This window comes from Typopeltis vanoorti, chromosome 2, assembly GCF_054136105.1.
Source record: "Typopeltis vanoorti isolate ZY-2024b chromosome 2, IOZ_Tvanoo_1.0, whole genome shotgun sequence".
NCBI lineage: Eukaryota > Metazoa > Arthropoda > Arachnida > Uropygi > Thelyphonidae > Typopeltis > Typopeltis vanoorti.
In genome coordinates, this window is record NC_143550.1 from 142,491,944 (window position 1) to 142,506,721 (window position 14,778).

Consider the following 14,778-nt stretch of genomic DNA (forward strand, 5'->3'; position numbering starts at 1 on the left):
TGAAGAGATGTTGGAAAGGGTTCAGAGGCAACCAACTAAGGTAGTTTCGGACCTCTGGAATGTCGAATATGAGGATAAGAGGCCTTATACAATGGAATCATAACCTCTTTATTTCTTCACATCATTGCTATTAACCGATGTGCTGACTTTACAACTTTAGCAATGAATTTCAGGTTCTTGTCTACCATTACTCCCAGATCTCTCATCTCATTTACCTCCTTTAAAGTTTCCCCACCAAATGAAATACATTTGGTGGGGAAATTTTTGCATTTCATCGTTGCTTATCAAATTTCAAAATCTTACACTTTGCAACATTGAACTGATAGTTCCATTTACCTGCCCATTCATGTAATCTATTTGAGTCCTGTAAGGCAATAACATCTGCTTGGCTCTGCATTGCTCTCCCCAATTTTGCATCATCTGCAAACAGCTGTCACTAGTTACAAATCATTGGTTAAATCCATCCCAACCAATCCCATTTCTTTCAAGTTTATTTAACAGCCTGTCATGTGTGGCAGGCTATCAAAATCTTTTGCAAAATCTAAGTATACCACTGTATATGCATCTCCCTTGTCCAAGACATTTGTCACCTTATTATAGTACATAAGTAAGTTAGTAAAACACGATCTCCCTTTAACAAACCCAAGCTGACAACCAAAGAGAATGCTGCTATTATCAACCAATTTCTGTATTCTAGTTCTCAACAATCTCTAGTATCTTCACTACAACTCTATATACCACAACAAGCCAATATACAGATTGGCCTTGTTTTGTCTCTAGAGTACAGTTTATTTATTTCCTCATATACCTCCTGCTCACTCATAATTAAGCCATCCTCCTTATGTCCTCTACACTTAAGTTTTTCATGATTTCACCCTGATTAGAATAAAACACCTTTATAAATTGATCACTGAATACCTCAACAAAGTCTTCTACAGCAGTTACCATTCTACCATTTTTATCCATTAACATCATATTACCATAATTATTCTTTCTGCTACTTGCCACATATCTAAAAAATTCTGTAGGGTTTTTGCTTTGCCTGATTTGCTAATTATGCTCCTACTGCACTATTGTTGTCCTTATTAACTGAGTCACTCTCCTTGTTTGCTCTTTATACTCTTCATGTAACTGATTATTACTCATCTTGTCTCCAAAGTGCATTCTTCTTCTTCTTCCATATTTCATGCTTAATCCCCTCATTCATTCATTTTACACCCACCTTATTCAGCCTATTGACCTTCAGAATATATCCACACATTGATACTGTTATGTATTTCTTTGTCAGTTCCCAAGCAACATTTATTTCCTTACCACCAAACTCCTCATTCCATGCTATAGTTTCAAGCTGTCTCCTAAGTTGAAAGTTTATTTTTCACTTGGTTAGACTATAATAAATTTAGTTTAATCCTTTATCCAAGTGTGAGCAAACAAAGTTTGTGCCTGAAAGTATCTTCAGGACTGGGGTAAGGTGGTACAACACCGGGCAACTCCTTGCAAAGGTGGATCCAGAGTAATTTAATAAAAAAGGTGGCACACCTTTTGGCAACTCCTATAGGTAGAGATGACCTTGCTATTGCTTCTGCCTGGTATCTCCACATATGAGCCTGGCTCCCACTGAAGAGACCTCAATAAAGATCGAAACTAGTCTGAGTAGTGGCCCTTCCCTTAATGCATAACATCATACATATCCACAAGGAGATGTGTTCTGCATTATGGGAGATACTGAGAGGAGTGATGTAAGCTTGCTCCACCTTTGCAAGGAGTTGCCTGGTGTTGTACCACCTTACCCCAGTCCCGAAGATACTTTCAGGCACAAACTTTGTTTGCTCACACTTGGATAAAGGATTAAACTAAATTTATTATAGTCTAACCAAGTGAAAAATAAACTTTCAGCATCTTTCTCTAAATCCAGAGTAATTTAATAAAAAAAGGTGGCACACCTTTTGGCAACTCCTATAGGTAGAGATGACCTTGCTATTGCTTCTGCCTGGTATCTCCACGGCTAGGAGTCGACCGTGAGATGTGGTGATTAATACCCTTGGAGGGTAATGGATGGCAATGCTGTAGCCAATGAAGTTCTAACTGAGGCTCGGCTATTGCTGTTACCCTCCTGCCATGATCAGAGCTTTAATAGCTCAATAACACCTTATTCCTACACTGTCCTCTACAGATAACGGGGAAGATGAAACGCATTCTTGCTTCGCCCCTTTAAGCCAGTCCTTATAAGGACTATAAGGACTGGTATCTCCACATATGGGCCTGGCTCCCACTGAAGAGACCTCAATAAAGGTCGAAACTAGTCTGGGTAGTGGCGCTTCCCTTAATGCATGACATCATACATATCTGCAAGGAGATGTGTTTTGCATTATGGGAGATACTGAGATAGGACTGGTGTAAGCTTGCTCCACCTTTGCAAGGAGTTGCCCGGTGTTGTACCACCTTACCCCAGTCCTGAAGATACTTTCAGGCGCAAACTTTGTTTGCTCACACTTGGATAAAGGATTAAACTAAATTTATTATATTACTGTCTCCTAAGCTTGTCATAATCACCAGCCTTATAATTTTACATATATATCCTTTCCTCACAGAAGTCTGAATCTGGCTAGCCATAACCTAGGTGATCTCTTCATGATCACTCTCACCAACTGGAGGAAAGTGTGAAACAATGCTCACAATTACAGCCTCTGATGAAATGATCAGATCTAAAACTCTCAATCCTTGTGTGCCTGAGATTGTTGTCTCACAAGAACTAAAGAAATTCATTTTCCTTATTCCTTATTCTGAAATGGTATCTCTTCATTCTAATCTATACTGTCATAATTAAAATTGCCCATAATAATCACCCTTCTTTTATTCACTAACCCAAGTTGTTTATACATTTCTTCATCAGCACCCTCCACATTCCCTGGCATATACTGCATATGCCCCGGAATGTGGAGGATACTGATGAAGAAATATCTCTTCCTGTCAACCTCCAACTCACACCACACTGCTTCATAACTAACCATTGCCACTATTTCCCTCTTTCATGTTTGCTTTATGTGGAAATAATTCCCCTTCTGTCATCATTAGCACTCCCCCTCCCTTCCCGTTCTTTCTATCTTCATGAAAAACACTGTACCCTTCCATTTCTTTTACCATTTGGATATCATCTTCATTCAACCATGTTTCACTTATTCCAATGATTTTGGAGCAAATAAACTCAATCATTGAAACCGTTTCTCTTCCCTTATTTCTGATACTCCTGGCATTTGTAAACAAACAGCAGTTTACTTTTAGTTCTATAACTATTCCTACCCAAGCCAGTTGTGATTTTCCAATCACACCTGCCTTTTAATGCTCTCCACACTCTAAATATTTATTTAGGAAACTAGTGACTCCTCATTTTGAGGATAATACAGCATTAAAGCAGTTTCCAAAGGTTGACAAACAAGATAGTACATTAGATCAAACCTTCTAATAACTCTTCAGGAGGTTTGCCAATCAACTGGCAAATACTTGCTTACATTGCTATGTTGTGCTTGGAGAGTCCAAGTATAGCAGCTTGCAGGGAGGAGCATCTGTGGCCACACTTGAATTGGAGTCTGGGCACTCTCTGTGTGGGAATAGTGACCTCAAGTCTTCAAGTACTTGCTGATATTGTGGATGTTGTTCACCACGTGACTCTGCTGCATGCCCTTGCTCTATAAATTTTCCTATTAATTTATTCACTATGATGATAAAAAGCATAAAAATTCTAGTCACTGCAATTCAATAAAAAAAAAACTCCCACAAAAACCACTGAAAATGAGAAAAGGTTGAGAAGATGCAATTTACAGAGTCTAGTGGATAGGAGGAAGAGGCAGTGATATGCTAGAGACCTACAAGTGAGTAAGGAGTTGTTTCAGGATCAATGTTGAAGAGCTTTTACAGAAAAATGGTGAGAGACCAGGGGAGTAAGAAGCAGTTTTTTTTGCATGCAGAGTTGTGAATGATTGGAATGCCTTGCCTGAGGGGGTGGTATCTCCAGAGAATTTGAGTGTATTTAAGGTGAAGTATGATGAACTGTGTGTATAACAAAAGGACCTCCTAGATGAGTCTTTGACTCCATTGGATCTCAGGATAACAATAATAATAAATCTCAAAAATTAATAAAAATGTTCCAAAAAATTGATTAAAAATAACTAAAAATATCCAACAACACCATGTAATAAAAAAATCTTCCATATTGACTGGGAGGTGCTGATGCACATCTTTGGTGTGCACCAGCACCTACAGACATCCAAACCTGATTTTTCATTATTCATCACTGAATTACAAGGAATATTCTCTGTAACAATATCTCACTTCAACTTTCTTCACTAGATTCTCCATGAAGTCTTTCATAAGAAGGGTGGGACTTGCCCTGTCATGTTTGATATCACATGCCTAAGGTTATCAGACTGCATATCCCTTTTATATGATCTACTTTGGCTCAAAACATCCTTACCTCACTTTACTGCCTCTACCATTCTTCTAACTCTGATGACTTCACTGACCTATCTGATTGTTTATCACCTGAAAGTTGATTACATACAGTTTATATTCTCAGTCAATTTCAAGTGCATTTCACTTGCCAACCATTCTTCTCAGAAAAAAACTGCTCATCACTCCTATGCTATCCCTGTTAAATCCCATTCTATGAAAAATCCCTTTTATATCAATCCAGTAATAACCCTTTATCAATTTACACATCTCAATTATATCCTTCCCTTCCATCCTCCTTCTCTCTATCTATGAAGTTCTGCAAATTGCATTTCTCAATCTTTCTTCATACCTATCATTCCATAGACTGGAAAACAATTTAGCTATTTGTATCAGAACCTGTTCCAATATATCATCTCGATGAAAACCAGGTATCTACATCGGTGCAGAGTAATTCATATGTACTCTGATCAAGGACATATATAAGAGAACCATGATCTCCTTATTTCTACACGTCAATGTCCTCTGCATCATTACTATAATCTGCTGTGAATGCCCACACAATTTTAGCAATGTCTCCTAAATTTAGGTTCTTGTCTGCAATTGCCCTCAGATCCCTTATCTCTTGCACTTATTGTATATCACCCTCCTCTGCCCAATCTTCATAGTTCTCAACAAAATTTGCATCATCTGTAAATAACTGCATTTCCCCATTTAAATCTCTCCCAATATCCTTTAACATACAGGTTAAACCAGTAATGGCACCAAAAAGATCCCTGGGGAATATCACCATTTTTCTTTTCCAGAATACTGTTCACCACTAGCTGATACCTATCAGATGGATACCAGTCAATCTCCTATGCAATGTATCAATCTATTATCTAATGCTGTTCGTTCCAATTTAATTAACAACTTATCATGCATAATCTATCAAAGGCTTTACAAAACCTAAACATATCATTGTATATGCATCTCACTTGTCCAGTACATTTGCCACCTTGTTGTAACATGCAAGTATATTGTTAAAACATTATCTCCTTTTAGAAAACTCATGCTGATCATCAAAGAAAAAGATGTTATCAATCCATTTCTGGATCCTAGTTTTCTCTTACACTTTAACCACAATTCCACACACATAGATTGGTTTATAATACAATGCCCCAGATTTATCACATCCTTTGTGATAAAATAATGTGAATAATTTTTCACTCTTTCCACTCTTTTGGGATTGATCTAGTTGCAAGTCCTTGTTAACCATGCTATCAGCCAAGATGTCTACAGACATTAAGGTTATCATGGATGCGAAGTGCATATTAAAATTGTAATACCATTGATATTACATTCAAATATATGATGGATACGAAGCTTATGAGGATGCGTATTCGATCCATAATGGCCTGTAAGGTGGTTAAATGAGTATGTCAAGGATTGTTAACTCGCTGGAATATTCTCTTGAAACATGTATATGCCAAGTCCTATCACCTCATTCACATTAAATTTACTTAATTCCTCAAATACCTCTTGCTATTTCACCCTTCTCTCAGCACAAAAATTCTGCATAGTGCACACTTATGGGGATAAAATATCTTTACGAACTGTTCATTTCTGATGAATAAACTCAATCAATGTAACAATTTCATTCTTATTATATTATACTCCTAGCCTTCCTAAACAAACCTAATAATTCATTACTTGGTATACAGCAGTTTTACTTATATTTTCTCTCAGAATGTGACTCCTCTATACCTGCTCTAGGCAATTCTTCTATATCACCATCAATTCCATAAATTTCTCAACATTCTAATGCTTCCTTTGAAGTCCAGTTCGTTCCATTCCTTTTTTGTTTACTTATATACACGTGCTCATTATTACTTCCAGCTGTCACTCCTGTGATGCGATATCTCTCTGTATACCCTGACTCTCCCACATTTCCTATCCCTCCTGCATTCTGTTCTTTCATTCTCCTTTCTCTCTCTCTCTCTCTCTCTTTCTCAGACTACTCTCCTCTCTACTGGAAGCACTTCTTCAGTCTGCCACACCTCATTCTCCTATTCCTCAACATTGTCTTACATTCTCAGATCTCTTGTTCACCTTTGTTCTTATTCTCCCTTCCAGCAACAGCCACTCCAGCTGACTCACACAAAACCCATTTAAATGCAATCTGTCACTCATACAATTCTATCCATCCTTCGAACTCTTTGCACACATTCACAAACTACATTACTCCTCATATCCAGTGTCTCAATCAGCTCATTCTTCCTCATGAAAAGTGAAGTTTGTACACCTTTCACCACATCTGTAATAATCTCAGTCATGGAATCCCCATGAAATGCCACTTGAATCATTTGTTACTTCTTCACTGTCATCTTTCATTCAATTCTTCAACAAACTTCTATTTATATTTATTCATCTTAATTTCACTGTGCACAAGGTCCACTTACCTCTTATCTCATCTTCACCTACTCAGCTCTCAACTCTTGCATTACTTTCTCACTGTCATACATGCCTGCTATCATGCATCAGTCATACTCACTTTCTCACCATTAGTCCCTCATTTTTTGCCATTAGTTGTGCTCACTTTTATGGCATCATCCAGGGTCTTCTGTCTCCCTTTTTTTTTTCCTGCTACAGCTCATATTATTACACTCTGCACTGCCTTCCACACTTTGTCCAACATCATTTAATCCGTGTTCCCTGTGTCACACTTCCTGCATACCCCCATACTTGATCACTTCTGTTATTCATTCTCTCCTGCCACAACACTCTTCCTCATCCCCCTGCCCACCCACCCCCACACATATGACACTCTTGGCAATGTATCATCTTAGAAAAATCCACATGACTCGTGTTCTTTGCCTTACATGCTGACAGATTCAAATACTTCATTCTTACCATAATGTCGCCTTGGATCATAATGAATAAAGAACACACTCAAATTAACCTAACAATAACTAAAACTCAATTAAACATGAACTTTCAGTTCCAAACTATCACAAAATGAAATTCAACTTAAATCTACAAAATATCACCACACATTAAAACAAACTTATCTTACAGGAGGTATTCTAATAATCTTGACAATTCTCCATTATGCTCATATTTGCAACAGGTTCTCTGAACTTATAATCATTTCCAATATCCCAAGCTTTATCAATTTCTTGCAGTCCAGTTACATCAATGTAATACAGCTTGAAAAGATTTCAAGCTGTATTAATTACACCAATGGAACCTTACACTTTGCCACACATTTAACTGGTGACCCTTTGCAAAAAACTGCAGAGATGATATCTGTGATTTTTTTTTTGCATAATTAAATTTAACCACATTAAAATTGAATGTTCATCATTATTGCAAATTAATGTTAATATTAAAATAAAAATAAAATAAAATTTTAAACAAAATAATTTAAAACATCGAAAATGGAATTAATAAATAAGACATCAGTTATAATGACAAGAACACAAGAAAGGAAAGGTGAAGGGTAAAGAAAGAAGCCTATGCAAGAGAGTAGGGGGAGGGAGAGAGGGGAGAGAGAGAGAGAGAGAGAGAGAGAGGGGAGGGTATATTGAATGGTGATTCCATGATTAGGGCCAACTTTTTGGTACAAATAAAAATCTCTCACTTTTCATTTTCACTTTCCAGTGAAAATGAAAAGTGAGAGAGTAAAGATTATAAGTCTGTTGTATGTTAATGAAGGTTAAGCAGAAGAATGTGCAAGTTTTTAGATGTATGGAATGAATTTAATGAACAAAAGGATATTTGATTGGCTGCACTTGAATAGATTTAGAGTTATGTGTCTGCAGCATATGCTCTTTAAAAGGAATGAAGTGCTAAATCAGGATAACTGGTTGGATGAGTGGTACCATTGTTAAATTCTGAATGAAGGGAATTATAATATAATAGTGTTTCATTCAGGATTTAACATAGTCTGCCATTCTCTGAGCCAAATTTGCTCATCAGACAAATAGTAAATTATTCACTTACTGATGTATATTCCATAATTATAAAATAATTGTATGTTCTAATAGTTGTTAGTTATTTATCCTGTACTAATTCTTTGTAAAGTATATATATCCTATGTGAACTGTGCACGGAAACTTGGAACGTAGTCTGTTTATGTAAACCATTGCCAAGGACATAGCCAGTATAACAGAAATTAAGTGCTGTATGAAATTACGAAGTTAGCCCCCAGTGCACATTTTGGCACTAGTTACTATGCCGAGCTAACGAAGATCCACGAGGTGGATTTTGGCATGAAAAGAGGAAGGAGGAGACATGTGCTGTTGAATAAGGAGAAAAACGAGGCACGAAGGAGATAACCGGGGTTGAAAAGACAAGGGAGCTCTATATTTTTCTCTTACTCTTTCGTGAGCTCTTGTTCTATCTTGATTCTAATTCCCTCATCTTGTAATTGTGAAAGACTAGCGGAATGACAGGGATTGCCAAGGAAACCTGAATGATAGACAATTTTAGATCGAAGCAAGCATGAATTCCCGAGCCAACAATTGAAGTATATCAACCATCCCGGTAAGGAAATCCTTTCTATGTCTTTTGTGAATGTAATTACAATAAAGGAGAACTGTATTGCCTTAATGACAGTTCAAGTTTGAATGTGTGATATCTTGAAGCTTGTTCCAAGAGAACATGATATAAGTTAGAAACTGACTTACTTAGATTTACTGTGATAGATTGACAGGACTTTAGAATTCCTTGGTGTGTATTTAGTGATATGTGCTTTGTATATCCTGAACGGCTAAGCAGAGTCGACAATTGAAGTATATTGAATAGATAACCTTTGTCTAAAAGTTGTGCTTAGAAGCTTATAACTCTAAGAAGGGTAGAAATCTATATGTTAAGAATTTAACTGCGCTGAGTATACTCTACTGTGAAGTTACTATTGTCTTAATAAGAACTTCTTTATTTCATGATCATTTTATTATATTTAGATCTTCTTTGATTAATGTAAATTCATGTATTAGTGTATTAAATGTTTTTATTTAAATTGAATTTTGTGCTTGCCTGAGTTCATTTCATTGCACCGCTCATTTTAACAGTTCGGATCTAAGTGGGAACTCTATTTAATGTGAAAGTAAGGAAAGATTAGAGAACCACGACTGCTATATAACTTAAAGGTAATTTGATTAAGGAAAGTTCTGTCTTATTTAGATTACGGTAGCATTGTATTTGCTGATGATTCCTTAACATTATTCTCACAACCATGGACACAGAGTGGCGCAGTTAAATATAAATTTTCTTTGTGTTCGAAAATGGAATCAATCAGCAGAAAGAGTTAGGGAATTACTGACCTCATCGATAACCTCTCTTATTGTTTTAACTCTTGTACAGTATTACCCATATAGAGATTAGGCCTAGACTGTCTCGTGACTGAATACCAAAAATAAATTGGAAAACTGCACTAAGCGAAAAAGAAAACTTAATGAAGAAGAAAGACGTCACAACACCATGACTACTTTCCAACTAATTTGTTGTGGGTTTGAATCCCACTGTGAGCATGGAGGTTTGTGATTGTATTTAAGGTGAGAGATGAATTTCATAGTCTGATGTAAGAGACCACTACTCTGTAAACTGGAAGCCTGAACTGGCTTTTGAAAAAGCTCCATGTTTGGTCTCTAGAGGGGGGGGGGGTTCCAAATTAAAAAAATAAATAAAATAATAAATAACGATAAAAAATTCCTTAACCTTTCATGGAATTTGGCACATCATAGATTAACCTTTTGTGGGTGGAATACACATAAAAAATAATAGAAAATTAAAAAAAAAAACATAGAACTATGGGAAGATGCAGGAGCACAGGCATCCTTCAGGCAAATGAGTGAATGAGTGTATGAATGGGAAAATCAAAGAATGATGAATGTAGTTTTTCAGGTCTCAACTGAACGGAACAATGATTTAAAGATAACTGTGAGTCAAAGGAGATATTTCATTTCATGCAGGAACAGGAGTAGAGTTTTTGGCACTGGTTAGCTTGACTTAGTTGAAAAATTATAGAAATGATTAAGTCTTGGCTGAAAGAGGACAGTCTTCCTGATACAGGAAAATAATTATTATTATACAAACACCTCGTAGAGTCAAAACTCATATAGCTGAAAAACTGAAACTAACAAGAGTAGTTTAAGGGAGGGCCATGGAAGGCAGTAAAGTTGAAACTAACTGAAGTGAGACAGAAAAGACAACAGGAGAAGATATATAATTTTTTCCACTCTTCTGATTCAAATACCTGCTCTGAGTGAGTCATAGAAATTATCCTCACTGGCATATAAAGGTCTTCATTCCTTATTCCATCAAAATTTCTGCCCACTTTCCAAGTCTGGTTTAACAAAAAGGCATACCAAAACAGTTTAGAAAATATTCAGCATAGTGCAAGTGGCTTACAACAAGTACTCCAACCGCAACTCATAAGCTGAAGTATGCAGTAAATTCAAAACAACTATCAGTAAATCAAAATCTGACTGGGTAATGGCCAACAGCAGAAAACTTGTCTCCTGTCCAAATGGCAGTTATGCCCTCTGGTCCCTTACAAAGGCCATCAGATGCAGCTTCTGCTCACCTGCATTTCACCCTCTCTTTCTCATTCATGGCATCACTGTTACAGCACCCAAAGAAAAGGCTCAACTCCTGGCATCATTCTTCTTCTCTAACTCCTGCATAGATGAACATGGCCATACTCTTGCCATATTAGAAATAGAGAAGCATATGCTTCCTATGGTCTTTTGGAAAACAAGATATCAGAATTCCAAAAAAGTCTTCGAGTCCCAATGGAATATCTGCAACTGAACTCAAATGGTGTGCTGAAGAACTAACATCTATCCTACATCATTTTTACAATCTTTTATACTCAGCTAACATTTATCTCATTGCATGGAAGCTAGTATATATATTAATATATATACTAGCTTCTCCATTGTATACTATATATACAATAAAGAGAGATAAAAGTCTGTCATCCCACCACTGCTGATCATTATTACCTCAGTCTTCTCCAAACTAATGAAGAAAATTATCAATAGAATCAACATAATCCTATATAATGATAGGACAGCTCATTTTTCTGATCCAGTCAACAAACCATGCAATTCTGAAGCATCCCATGCTTGAAGCTTGGTAGCACTGAAGATGACCAGATTATCCTGGTCTAAAGAGATCTCAGCTTACTTACCCTCAGCAATGCACCCGTAATGCCTCAGTAAACATCCCATGAACAGCTAAAATTCCTAAACTGCTAAAATACCAGACATTCTTTTCTGCTAGAGATGCTCCAGCTACTTTGTAAAAATCTCAAATCTGATTATCCTTGGAATACTATTCACATTTGAGATGGTGCACTTAAAATTTCCTAAAAATTCTTCTTCTTCTTATTATTATTATTATTAGACAGCTCCAGGGAGTCCAAGACTCATCGAGGGAGGGCACCTGCTCTACAACTCTGTCTCTGCCACTTGATCCACCAAATGACCGCAACTACACCAATGCCATCTACTGCCGACCACCACCACTAGCATTTCCACAGACAATCACAAACATCCATGCCCATGGCGAGATTCGAACCCACAGCCTTTTGGCTGGAGAGTGGATATGCTAACCACTCAGCCAGCCAGGCTGGCAGGCTCTTCATGCTGTACAGAGGAGAGTGATTCAGGTGATAGGTTATGATCTCCCTCCTCTCACTAATCCATTTCAACAATTACCTTGTAGCCACTATTTCAGCTCTGTCTTTTCCACAGCTACTTCCATAGACATTGCTCAACTGAAGAGTCAACTATCATTCTTCTGCTTTGAGCAGCAGCTATCCAATATCCATCTTCAGTCCAACTGAAAACAAACTGCATCCCCTTTTCCTTTTTATGTTCTGCTTACATCTGTCCTTTGGAAAAGCCTTTCCTATTATGTGTCCCCTAGCAACTAACATTCCTAACTTTCACCTGCACCCCCCCCTCCCACACAGCACTGATATACTATAAGATTCTTCTACTGCTTATGTATGGGATCAATATAAAATAAATAAATAAATTTATATATATATATATATATATAAATATACATATTGGTTCCTGTTATATTCTAGGAAGGGCAATGGAAGAACAGATGCCATGTATCAGCAAACTCACAATTTCTGTTCCTGTACTAAAGTTTATAATAGTAATTGTTTATTTTGTTTATTTTGTGTGCAATGAGTTAATTTGAGGAACAGGAACAGGAACTTTTCGCCTTACAGAAATTGTAAGGAGAAAAGAGAATGAAATTCATGCAGCTACTCAGAGCTAATTACTCAAACAGCATGTGACTGAGAAGATCCAGGGTTTGAGAATTCTTAATCTGCTGATGATATTAGAGGCTTGTCCAAAAAAATCAAAGCAAACACTTTATTTTTGGGGAGAGTTTTTATATAGTCTTGACTGGGAAATTGCTTAATGTTTCCTTTTCAGTTAAGAAGGAATACATATAGAACTACACAGCTGGTGATTATGACAAAGTCAGGAGGCGGCTTGAAGTATCTCGAATAAGACATTGCAAAGGCAAGAGGTTGGTAGAGCATAGGAAATGGTTGTGTATTTGAAAGAATCATCAAAATGCATATAATAGGGTCAGAAGGGTAAAGTGACTGTTAAATGGATGAGCAGGTACCATTAAGTAAGAGCTGGTAAACCAAAAAAAAAAAAAGAAGAAGAAGGAAAAACATTGCTGTAGAGGGAATATAAAGAGAAATACAATCAAGAAATTTACAAAGCACACATTCAAGAAAGGTGACTAGCGTGTTAAGGAAAGCAAAATCAAATTATGAAGAAAATTAGCAAAACAAATTAAAGGAAATCACAGAGATTTTTCACTGTGTGGTGAATAAAAGAAAGAAAATTTGAAAGATATTTTTAATGAATATACTGTAATGTTGGAGGTTTAATGGATTTTTTACAACACTCAGAAAGGATTAAAAAGAATTTAATACTTCCTATATTTCGTCCTAGTCACTAGTACATCTACGGGGATTACAAAAATAACTAATGTAACATAACACAAATATCTACAGTGATCAGTATCAAAAAAATAATCAGTTCCTCTCCCATTCCCGGTCCTCCTCATCAACAAGAATTTAAAAATGCCATCACCATATCCTACATCCGTGGCACATCCGAAAAAATAGCCAAGATTCTAAAAAAGTACAACCTACACACAGCATATAAGCCCCACCGCAAACTTGCTACCCTTATCCGTTCTACGAAAGATCAGCTCCCTCCTCTCTCTCTCTGCTTGGAGTTTACAAAGTACCCTGTTCCTGTAAGCTGGCGTACTTTGGACAGACAGGCAGATCAGCATCCATCCGCCTAGAGGAACACAAGTCTTACATCTGTAAACACAACTATGGTCATTCAGGCTTGGCTGACCATGTCTTGGACACCACCCACAGGGTATCATGGAAGAAAACCACCATGCTCCATCACAGCAAATTCAAGAAAGAGAGACTATTCTTAGAAGCAGCAGCAGCAGCTCTTAGAAATCAACCAAATCTTAATAAATACGGTTGCATTAAGCTTCCGAAAATTTGGGAAACACTCATCACCAGAGATCCTACTTTATATTCCAGGCCACCTACAACCGCCCTTAGAGGGCGCTCCACCTAGATAGGACTTTAGTGTCACCCACGTGGTTGGGCTTAGTATTGTATGATATTTGTGTTATGTTACATTAGTTATTTTTGTAATCCCCGTAGATGTCCTAGTAACTAGGGCGAAATATAGGAAGTATTAAATTCTTTTTAATCCTTTCTGAGTGGTGTAAAAAATCCATTAAACCTCCAACATTATGTCTTCACAGCACTTAATCCTCTATACACAAATATACTGTAGATAGTAAGAAGATGACAGAAGTAGAAGACTCCAAGACATAAAGTCTTCTGCTTCAGTTGATAAGTGATTAAGGCATTGTAAAAGTTGGTTAAGGGCAGAACTCAGTAATGGATAGACAGGAATACTCTATGGAGCACAACTCGTGAAGGGTAGGTCCTGCCTCAGTAATTTACTCACTTTTGCAAAAAAAAATGATATCTGATATGTATAACGGTAATGATGGTTATACCATGATAAGGTTATACTTTGCAAAGGCATTTGATAGGTGCACAGAAGCTTATTATGTAAACTGGAGCAAACGGAAATGAATATGAATCATTTTCTTTAATGTTACACAGTCATCAGCATTCATTTCGGTAAATTATGGAAACTACAACTGTATTAGGAATAATTACTTTAATTTCCTGATGTTTCAACCTTCATATTAAGAGGTCATCATCTGGAGTACAAACACAGACACACACACACACAC

At 36.9% G+C, this 14,778-nt stretch overlaps 1 protein-coding gene across 1 annotated transcript in view; it reads right to left on the bottom strand.

Annotated features, from left to right (window-relative positions):
• Positions 1–14,778, bottom strand: part of LOC150109481 (von Willebrand factor D and EGF domain-containing protein-like) — a 419,421-nt gene that overhangs the window by 202,415 nt on the left and 202,228 nt on the right. The window lies entirely within an intron of this gene.